Source organism: Tamandua tetradactyla, chromosome 1 (genome assembly GCF_023851605.1).
Source record: "Tamandua tetradactyla isolate mTamTet1 chromosome 1, mTamTet1.pri, whole genome shotgun sequence".
Taxonomy (NCBI): domain Eukaryota; kingdom Metazoa; phylum Chordata; class Mammalia; order Pilosa; family Myrmecophagidae; genus Tamandua; species Tamandua tetradactyla.
Window position 1 is genome coordinate 91,688,598 of NC_135327.1, and position 9,432 is coordinate 91,698,029.

Genomic DNA, 9,432 nt, shown 5'->3' on the forward strand with positions numbered 1-9,432 from the left:
CAGCACTTTAAACCTGAAATGAACTTTAGGGGCCACCTCCTCTTGGTATGGATGAGAAAACACACGCTAGAGAAGGGAAGATACTTCCCAAGGTGACACATTGCAGAGCCCTGGAGTGTCACCTGAAGGAAATGGGATATGTCACAGATACTTGAACTAGAGGGAAGAGGGGAGTTGGGGTACCCCCAAAACATAACAACCCCCCTTTCCAGACTCAGGAAGGCCTGCTCTCCTCAGGCACTATACCCCCAGCACCCGACGCCAGGGCAAGAACTGAAAATAACAGTCCATGTCCTCCTGTCACCCACTAGGCCAGGCAGCTGTTTTCCCGCACACAGGAAGGCAGCGTCACCAGTCAGCACACCGGAGCAGTGACTCACTGGGTTAGCTGACTTTCCGTATCTTGGTGTGGGAAGGGATGTGGAGGTTCTCCAGCCCCCACTGTCCCAAACCAGGCAGGACCTCCCCAGCTGAAGGTAGCCTCGCTCTTGGCATGGGAGGCTCAGGCCACTTAGGCAGCTCATCCCAAGGCCCTCCATGGGAAGCGCCAATGTCCTTTTACGTCCTTCCAGGCCAGCTTTCTTCTGGAAGCCCCGTAAGGATGTGAGGCCAGATCTTACCCTCCCTCTCCTTTGGGCCACCCAGTCCATGTTTCTCATGTGTCCTTTATGGGGCTGGGGCCATCCATGCCACCCCTCATTGGGATCCACAGGCTGCTCAGCATCCCTCCTCCCCTTACTGGGCCTGAACACCAGGCAGAGGATGCAGGGGACATGGATCACTCATCTCCTCTGTTCTCAGTGTGCTGTCTTTATTAATGAAACCTCAGCATGCCCCCCTCCCCCTTCTTCCTATTCCTCCCAGGACAGGCAACCGGAGAGAGAAGGCCAAAAGATGAAAACACCGCTCACCCATGAAGGGGAGAGAAAGGAAATTACTTTCGGGAAGGAAGGGGGAACCTCTAGGACCTCTTTCCTCCTCAAAAAGGTAGGAGCTGAAAAAGTGCAGAGCAAGATGCCTGGCTCACAGGATTAATTATGAATGGTAAGAAAAAAATGCATTAATGCTGCTACTCTTCTTAGGTATTCAAACCTCCCCCTATCAGAGCCCCAACAGCAAGTGGCAAGAGTCAGGGCATGATCTCGCCCAAGCCCTGCACTTGACTCCTGGGGAGCCAGGCTCAGGGCAGGGGATGGAGCACACACAGTCATCCCATGCTGCTGAATATGGAGGCCCAGGAGACTGGGACACTTTCCAGAGCTCCTCCCTGAGAACGTGATCTATGAGGAATCCCTCTTACACGCTGGGCATCTGTTCTGGAGGATGTGGAGTTCTCTCACCTGGGCCAGGCAAGGAGGGGCAGGCAGAGAGGGAAGGAGGAAGCAGAGGATAAAAGATGGGGGTGAAAGAGTACGGTGGGCAAGTAAGTGATGGACGAGGGTGGGGAGGAATGGAGAGAGGAGGAAAGGAGAGGGAGGGGGATTGGAAGCCAGAGCAAGGAGAAGGCACGTTTTGCTGACAACTTACAAAATGATGCTTTCGGAGCAGTTACCAGGCAGGGACTGGGATTCCAGGAGGGGAGGGAGGCTGGATGGGTAGCATCTCTTTTTTCACACTTGATCCCTTGCCATGGTAGTGCAGGAAAACTCTGATCAGTGCTAGGGGATGGCTTGAGAGGGTGATGTGGGGGCATCAAGGGACACAGTAAAATATCAGGGGGTGGAAAGTGAGAGGAGTTGAAGAAGGGTGGAAGGCACCAGTCCATGGAGCCAGGGAAGTGAGAGTGCTGTTCGTCGGGGAGAGCAGGGGGAGCACTGAATAGTGGATTGATAAGCTTCCTGATTAGGGATTATCCCTCAGGTGAGCAAGATGGAAGAGGAAACAGTAGGTAGAAAGCCTACACTGCAGGCCCTAGGAAGGGCAACGGCTGCTGGAATGGAAAGAAGAGGATGGAATCCAGAAACTTGGGAAAATGGGAGAGAGGAAAATCTCCTTAAACCACATCCGGGAAAGTAGTAGGAAAGAAATGTCAGGGAGGGGAAGGAAGAAAAGGCGGGGCCTGGTTCAGCACACATGGCTTAAATCAGAAACTGGGTAATTCAGAGGTGTCTGCAAAGCAGCCACACAGTTTTCTCAAACAACCCCCTGTGGTTCCCATTTGTCAGGGGGGAAGGTGAGATAGGGAAGGCAATCTATGGAGTCTGGGGAGAGCTGGACTGAGAGCATCTAAGCCATCCCTCAAGGCCAACCAGACCTCAGCCCCCTTCTAGGAAACTCTCCCTGGTTGCACCTACCCACACTAGCCACCCTCGTCCGCTGAGCACCCCCAGGTATTATACAAGCCTCTTATTCCCACCTGGGCTGTTTCAAGTCTTGTCACGCCTATTGTGAGTTTCAAGTGTTGTCTAGGACCCACCCAGGTTTTCCCTGTGGTCTCCTACCCCATGGAGGTGGATACAGACCTGGACACAGAGGCTGAATGGGAGACGGACTCAGAAACTGTTTGGGAAGCTACAGTGACAGCTTCATTTTCACTCTGAATGTTTTTTCTAGGTGTCCTTATGTTGGAGGATTATTCTAACAGATGCCATGAAGGCCAGTTCTAGAGTCCTGGGGCAGAGAGCTGAGGCCAGGCTGGGCACCTCTCCCTGGACTGACCCACTAAACAGATGGGCACTCTGAGTCCAGGTAGAATGGATAAAGCATGCAAGGCACCACAGATAACTCTGATGGTCTGCTCTAAGCTGCTCCATTCGTCAACCTCCTTAAACATTTCCCTTTGCTAACTCAGTACTCCAGGGGTTGGCAAACCCTTCCTACAGGACAGATGATCATCTATTTCTGCACAACGGGATAATCAAGAAGGGTTTTTATGCTTTTAAACAGTTTGGAAAAAAATCAAAAGAAGAATCTTATTTCATGACACTTAAAAATGGCATGAAATTGAAATTTCAGTGTCCATAAATAGTTTTATTGGAACATAGCCATGCCTATTTGTTTACTCATCATCTACAGCTGCCTTCACGTTACAACAGCAGAGTTGACTAGATGCAGCCAAGCATATGTCCAGCAAAGCCTAAAATATTTACTGTCAGACCCTTTACAGAAAAAGTCTGTCACCCCTATTCTAGCCTCAAGCAACACACACACACACTCCCCCTCTTCAACGCGCACTAAGGAAGCTGCCTGCAGCCTTTCTTGGGCAAATGCCTGAATCCCCAGGTGTGTCCCAACGTGTGAGAGGGGGGTGAATCTCATTGTCTGTTTGTCTTTCTGGTGTTGTACATCTCCATTCCGGCTCTCTGGCAGGTGTCGTGGGAAGCCTATCTGCCTCCCCGCCTGTGTGTCATTCCCTCTCTGTGTCACAGTGGAGGCGGCTGTCACCATGTAGCTCTGACGGCACCCACAGCTCAGTACAAACACATCGCAGCTGAGCATTTTCCAGCCTCCCTGCTGCCAGGAAGCTGGACCACCAGGTACAACCCATCCTGACCCTGGAATGCGTGACTCCTCAACTCAGAGGTGGCTGAGAGTTCCTTAGACCCCTAACCCGATCAATGCAAAAGCTCTGAGGCAGTGCCCGACTAGGATATGGGCCTCTGCTGACGCATCTCCCCAGGGCAGGGAGTTCACTCTCACCCTAGGTATCAGTTGCATGGCAGTGGCTCTCAGGTAAGCAGGGCCTTCCCTGCACTGAGTTGAGTGCGTGCTTCTGCTCTTGGCCCATTGGTTCTGAACTCCAGCAGACAGATGCACAGGACAAAGTGTTCTGCTCTTTCTCCATGCCAACCTTCAGCCCATGAAATCTTTATCCTTAGGAGGCCAATCACTGGGAACACTCACTCAAGCCAGAAGACATGGCCCCAGGAGGAAAGGCATTTTACAGCTTTAACTCATGTCTTTCCCAATCTCTTAGACACATAGTGATCTGTTAACACTTCTTTTGTGCGTTTATTTATCCAACACAAATTGAGGGAGTGTCCCAACATAGGAGCCTGATGCAGAGGGGATATTTGCAAAAAAAAAAAGATGGTTCCCCAGTGTTTGTCCGATCACCCCCCTGCAGTCCTGACCCTAATGCAAAACAGGACTTATGGCATCCCTTTAGCCTGGATCAGTCCTTAGAGTGATTCTTCCAGAGGCTCCCCACAGACAACTCCCTTCATTGTACAGATGGGCCAGCAGACTTACATGTGCTGTTGCCCCAGACACCAAATCATCGATGGGGGAAGAGGGAAAAGGACCAAGCCTCCTTCCATCTTCCCGTCCTCCCCCCGACCCCACCCCCACCACTTGTTGATAGCTTGGTTGAGCGATCTGGCTCAGAGCCAACCCCAGTATGTCCTGTCTCCAGTCTGTATGTTCAGATTTCAGATTGCGGCCAGAGGCACGCCTCTCCCTGCCCTCCCCAAGGTCAACGGGGAGAGGAGCCCCAGAATCAGCTTGTGCCTGGGATCGACCAGTTCCACTTGCACCCAACACCAAACTCAGACTGAGGCCTCCTGAGAAATTCTGGGTTCTGCCTGTTACTCCATCCCCACCCCCACTTTGCCTCTCTCAAAGGCAGAAACATAGTGCCTGGTCCTTTCCAGAAGCCCACAGCCACCCAAAGGCCTCTAATCTGACCTTCAGGAAGTTTGCCTGCCTCTGCCCAAACCGCAGTCCCAAGACAAGCGGCCCTCCACAGACTGTATGTAGTGCCCTCTCATCCGCCAAGCCAACTGCCCGCCCCCCACCACACACACTCACTCACAGGACTGCTCCGAGGAAAAGCCAAACGCCTGTGTGCTGTTTTTTGGGGGATGGCTTTGTGGAACACTGTAAGGCTGAGAGGGAAGCAAAAAAAGGCAGCTGCGTGCAGGCACTAAAACCACAGGAATGGTCGGGAGAAATATCAGGGGTCATCCAGCCTGCCCCAGGAACACGTGTGTCTCTTCAGAGGGGCAGGAGGGCGGGGATATCCCTCCACAGCTCCACATGAAACACAATCATCTTCCTACTAGGCTCTCTCCTGAGGGTTTAGCTCCATCCAGTGGTGCCCTGGCCCCTTCTGGCCCCCCCAACCCGCCAAGGTCCGCCAAGGATATGGCCCCAGCCCCCCGCAGCTGTCGCAAGAGCCTGTGCCTTTAATGTGACCGGCAGGGGTCTCAGGCGGGCCCACTTCAGCTCAGGAAGGCTGGCGCGTTTCCCCCGCAGGCCCACGTAGGGCGTTTCCTCTTAGGACCGCCAAAGCCCAGGCATCCCCGACCCTAGCACCTCCGAGCCTCAGGAAACCCAGAGATGCAATTTTTTTGAACAATTTCCGAATGTAATACCATACGGTGGCATCCTACGATTGCCACTACCTCACCCCCTACCCATCACATCTCCTGCCCACCCTCCGAACCCCGTTGAGGACTGCGGTATCCAGCCTCCAGGACCCTCCAGCGTAGCCTTCCCAATCCGTCTAAGCGCATCGTGCGTCCTGGGGAAGGAGACAGGTCCCTTCTGGTCCCTGCGACCACAGCGGCTTCCCTGTCCCTAGTTCTCTCTTCTTGACCCCAGGAGAGGAGTGAGATAGCTAGGCCGATCCCATCCCTGAGGGCTGCAAGGATCGGTCGCCCAGGAAAACGCGCCACCCTCTCAAGACATGTGGCGAAAGGGGGGAGGGCGGAGGGCGGGAATCATACTGAAGCGCAGGAAGGGAGCAGCGACTGGAGTGGGCTTTAATTCGGATCCGAGACGTTTACCCGCGCTGGCCCTCTCGGGTTCTCTGTCGCTCGAGTACGAGACTTGCGGAGACAGTCAAGCGGGAGGAGAGGATCAGAGGTCCCCGAGGGACGAAGATTCTGGCACCAGGAGAGGGCGAAGGGGGCCCGTGGAGGGGAAGGGACGGCGGGGATTTGCCTTTACCTGGTCACAGCGCGGCCTCGGCAGGGGGCTGCGGAGCTGAGGGTCGGCTTGGAGCCCGGGTTCGCCGCTCCCCGCTCGTCCAGCGTCCAGTGCAGATTCCGCGGGTGTGCGCGCAGCCGGCGAGTCCGCGCCCCGCGCTGCAGGAGAAGGGGAAGTCTGTGCGCCCAGGAGCGCGCACGCCGAGACCGACTCCTCGCGTCTGTGTGTCGGTTTACGACCGGTGTCCGTGTGTCGGTGCGCGGCGGCGTGTGCGTGTGCGCACGCGGAGACCGCAATCGCTCGCAGCAGCCGCCGCCGTCAGTCACCGCCCGAGGCCCGCGCACGGCGCCCCAGTCTACCGTCTCCCACCCCGCGCCGCGCGGCGGCCCAGCGGGGGTCTGTCCTACCCGGAAAAAGGGCCCCCTCCGCCGCGAAACCAGGCCGGGGGCTGAAAGGAGAAGACCCACCACCGCCTCCTACCGCGGGCTCTCAGAATGGGGACGGGGGTGCGGGCCAATGAGCGCCCGGGGGCGGGGTTAGGCGGAGGGGACAGGGATGGAGAGCCCCGGGCTGGAGGCCCGCACCCCGCCCGCAGCGCTCGTCTGGGCCTCGCCGGAGACGCAAGCAAGAGCTGCGGTGCGGAGACCCCGGGGGCAAGGATGCGGAGGCGACGACACACTGACCCCCGTTTTGTCGCCTGACTTCCGGGGCTCTGCGTCCGGCCTTCTCCAGCGCTCAACGCCCTCTTTTCCGCTGTCCCCAAAATACCCAGAGCAAGGAAACTGGCTTCCTTTTCCCTTCTGTGTCCTCATGATTCCTTGTCTGTCAGAACCCATTTTCCCTCCTCCTCCAGGAAGCCTTTCTCACTGGTCCAGGCCTGAGAGGATCAACTCTAGTTTTGGGGTGACTACCTGGATGTTCCCAAATGTGATCTCTGATAGAACATCCTTATACCCAGAAAAGGAGGTGAGGGATGCTTACAGGAGGGACACAACTTAAAATAATACAGCCCTGGAGTCAGATTGTCTGGGCTACAGCCGCCCAGTGACCTGAACCCTGAGACTCAGCTTCCTCACCTCATCCTCCAGAATTTCTTGACAGGAGCGGTAAACAAGAATGGTGCATGCATCCCACAGTCAGAGGTAGCCAGCGCTGATGCTGAATAAATTACTTTTGTGAATTACTATTACTCTTGTTATTAGGGTCCTACTCCATTTCCTCATAATACAGATGGGTCCATTGAGGCTTAAGAGGCTATCTAACCATGAGAAGGTCAGATAGGCAGTTGCTGGGGGTGCAGTTGCCCACTCCCAGATTTAGTACTGGCCCCTCCACTTCCCGCATCTGCCCCACCTATCTTTGGTATCAGATTTTGGTCACTGCCCCAGGAATCAGCATCCCAAGAGCTCACTCCATACCCCTTCCCCTCAGTTCTGCAAGCAGGTTGTGTCCTTCCCCATTCTATTAAGTTCTTGGCCAGCCTTCCCAAGGACCCAAGTCCTGGCTGTGGCCATCTTGTTGAGGACTCCTAAGGAGTGGTCAGAGAAAGGAGGAGAAGGGGACTTGGGCCCTCCTTTGGAAGAAAAGAGAAGGCCTGTAGTTGGAACTGGAGTCCATATGGAAACCCTCAAAGGAAGCATGTGAGGCCCAGAGAAATGCAGGAGTTCTGTAGGCCACCCCGTCAGTTGACTTCTCTGTACAGTAGGCACTGGCCCCCACTAGCACTGCCATGAGCATGGTGCACCTTTTTTTCTGTCCAGGAAAGCTTCTTGGAGGAGGAGAATTGGCATCTTCTCTGAATCGAAAGAGTGAGGCCCCAGGAGAGGTGCATTGAGGGCTGGTGAGAGGAGAGACTGGGTGCTGCTCTGGAGTGTCCTCTGAACCTGGCTACACTCCTTCCCAGCTTCTCCCCCAAACCCTTGGAGTTCATTTCCTTTGTCAGCCTCTAACTTGGGTGTTGTGAAAATCAAATGAGATGCTTTGTGTGAAAGTGCTCTGTAAGCTGTGAGATGCGGTGAGAGGAAAGAAAAGGCTGTCCTGACTCTGAGTGTGGAGGGAAATGTGGCATTCAGGATGTGGCAGCCCCAGAAAATGGCAAAGGGTAGAGATTAGAGACCAGGGTCACCTACCACAGGCTGGCTCACCCTGGAAATGTCATTGGTCAGGCCCCCAGACTGGGTCCCTTTGGTTCTGTGGCTCTGAATTCGGGTCTATTCTTTTTCCTACCCTGAATGTTTTCCAGACTCCACACTGGGTTCCAGTTCCCTGTTCCCTCGGTGCATTCAGATGCATTTCTTGGTGTGGGCACTGAGTAGGCTGGCATGGTGCCAGCAGTGTGGGGTTCCTTCCACCAGTTGAACAAGGTAGGACCCTAGCCATCCTCCATTCAGACTCATTCCCTCCACCTCTTCTCCCTTTGGCTCAGAGCTCACGGCCATAGGGTGAGCTCCTAGCTGACCACCCCTTGTAGTCACTCGGGGCCCCAGGTGCATCTGCAGTGTGGCCTCTTTCTAATTTTCTCCAAGAGGCTGTGTAGGCTAGCAGCTCTTGTAGACTTGGAGTCTTATCCCAGCCTTTCTGGTAGTGTGGGCCTGGGAAAGGCATGGAAACAAACATCAGAGCTGGGGTCGAGGAGGGCTGTCTAGTCCCTGTAGGCTGCTCCCATAATTTTGGAGGCCTGGGCAGGGATTTTGTGTCTTAGCCTGTTCTCTGCCTATCTCAACTGTATGACTCTGAAATCTCCAAACAATGTTGGCTCTCCTGGAGTAGGAACCATACCCACTCTATTGCCCCAGACGGGGCCTCCCTGGGGTCAAGGCTAGGTTCTTCTTCTGTGCCCTCTCCAGCAAATGAAGGAACTATGCCTAATGAACCCACACTACCTCCAGGGCTTAGGCTGGGACGGTGATCTTCCAAGCCAGCCAATCAACCCATCCCCACCATACCTGCCTGGTTCCCAGTAGACTAGAAGCTTACAGGCTGCTGGGGGGTAGACTTTTCCCAGAGACCGCTTGAACTAGGGTCTTATCTCCCCAAGGGAGGGAGGCTGAAGGTCTGATCGCCAGCTTTCCCTACAAGCCTCACCTTCCTCAGCTCCCTTCAGAAGCCAACCAGCCAGGCAGCTGCTGAAAAATATGGGTTTTAATTGAGTTTTCTGAGACGTGGCTGAGGGAGATGGATGCCAGGCTGTTCTACCCAGCATCCATCTCTCCTGAGCTGCAGTTCCCTCCGTGGATGCCTGGCCCCCCACCCTGCCCCTTACTGGTTGCTCCGGCAAGAACAGCGCATGTAAGGACTCAGACTGCTGAGGGCTGACACTTATTGAACGTTTACATCTCAGGCCAGTGGTTATCAACCCTCCTGGGGCTACAGAATCCCCAGGAGAGCTCTTAAAAAATGCCCAAGAGCAGACCTCACCCCCAAAGATAGACAGTTGGTCTAGGGTGAGGGAGGCTTGGGCATAAGCATTTTGTAAAGCTCCCCCAGGATTCTAATGTTGCAAATGAATAGCCAGAGTTGAAATCACAGAGGCAGGACCTATGCTAAGTGCTTTACCCTGAG

At 54.7% G+C, this 9,432-nt stretch overlaps 1 protein-coding gene across 7 annotated transcripts in view; it reads right to left on the minus strand.

Moving 5' to 3' along the window:
- Positions 1 to 6,144, minus strand: part of ADCYAP1R1 (ADCYAP receptor type I) — a 60,124-nt gene extending 53,980 nt beyond the window's left edge. For 6 of the 7 annotated variants that reach the window (XM_077120478.1, XM_077120461.1, XM_077120452.1 and 3 more), the window contains exon 1: positions 5,893 to 6,144. The gene's annotated coding sequence lies outside the window, so the exon portion shown is untranslated. Of the gene's footprint in view, positions 1 to 4,753; positions 4,876 to 5,892 lie in introns of those variants that run through there. The other variant, XM_077120442.1, reaches the window with a different exon arrangement.
- Positions 6,145 to 9,432: the final 3,288 nt, after the last annotated feature.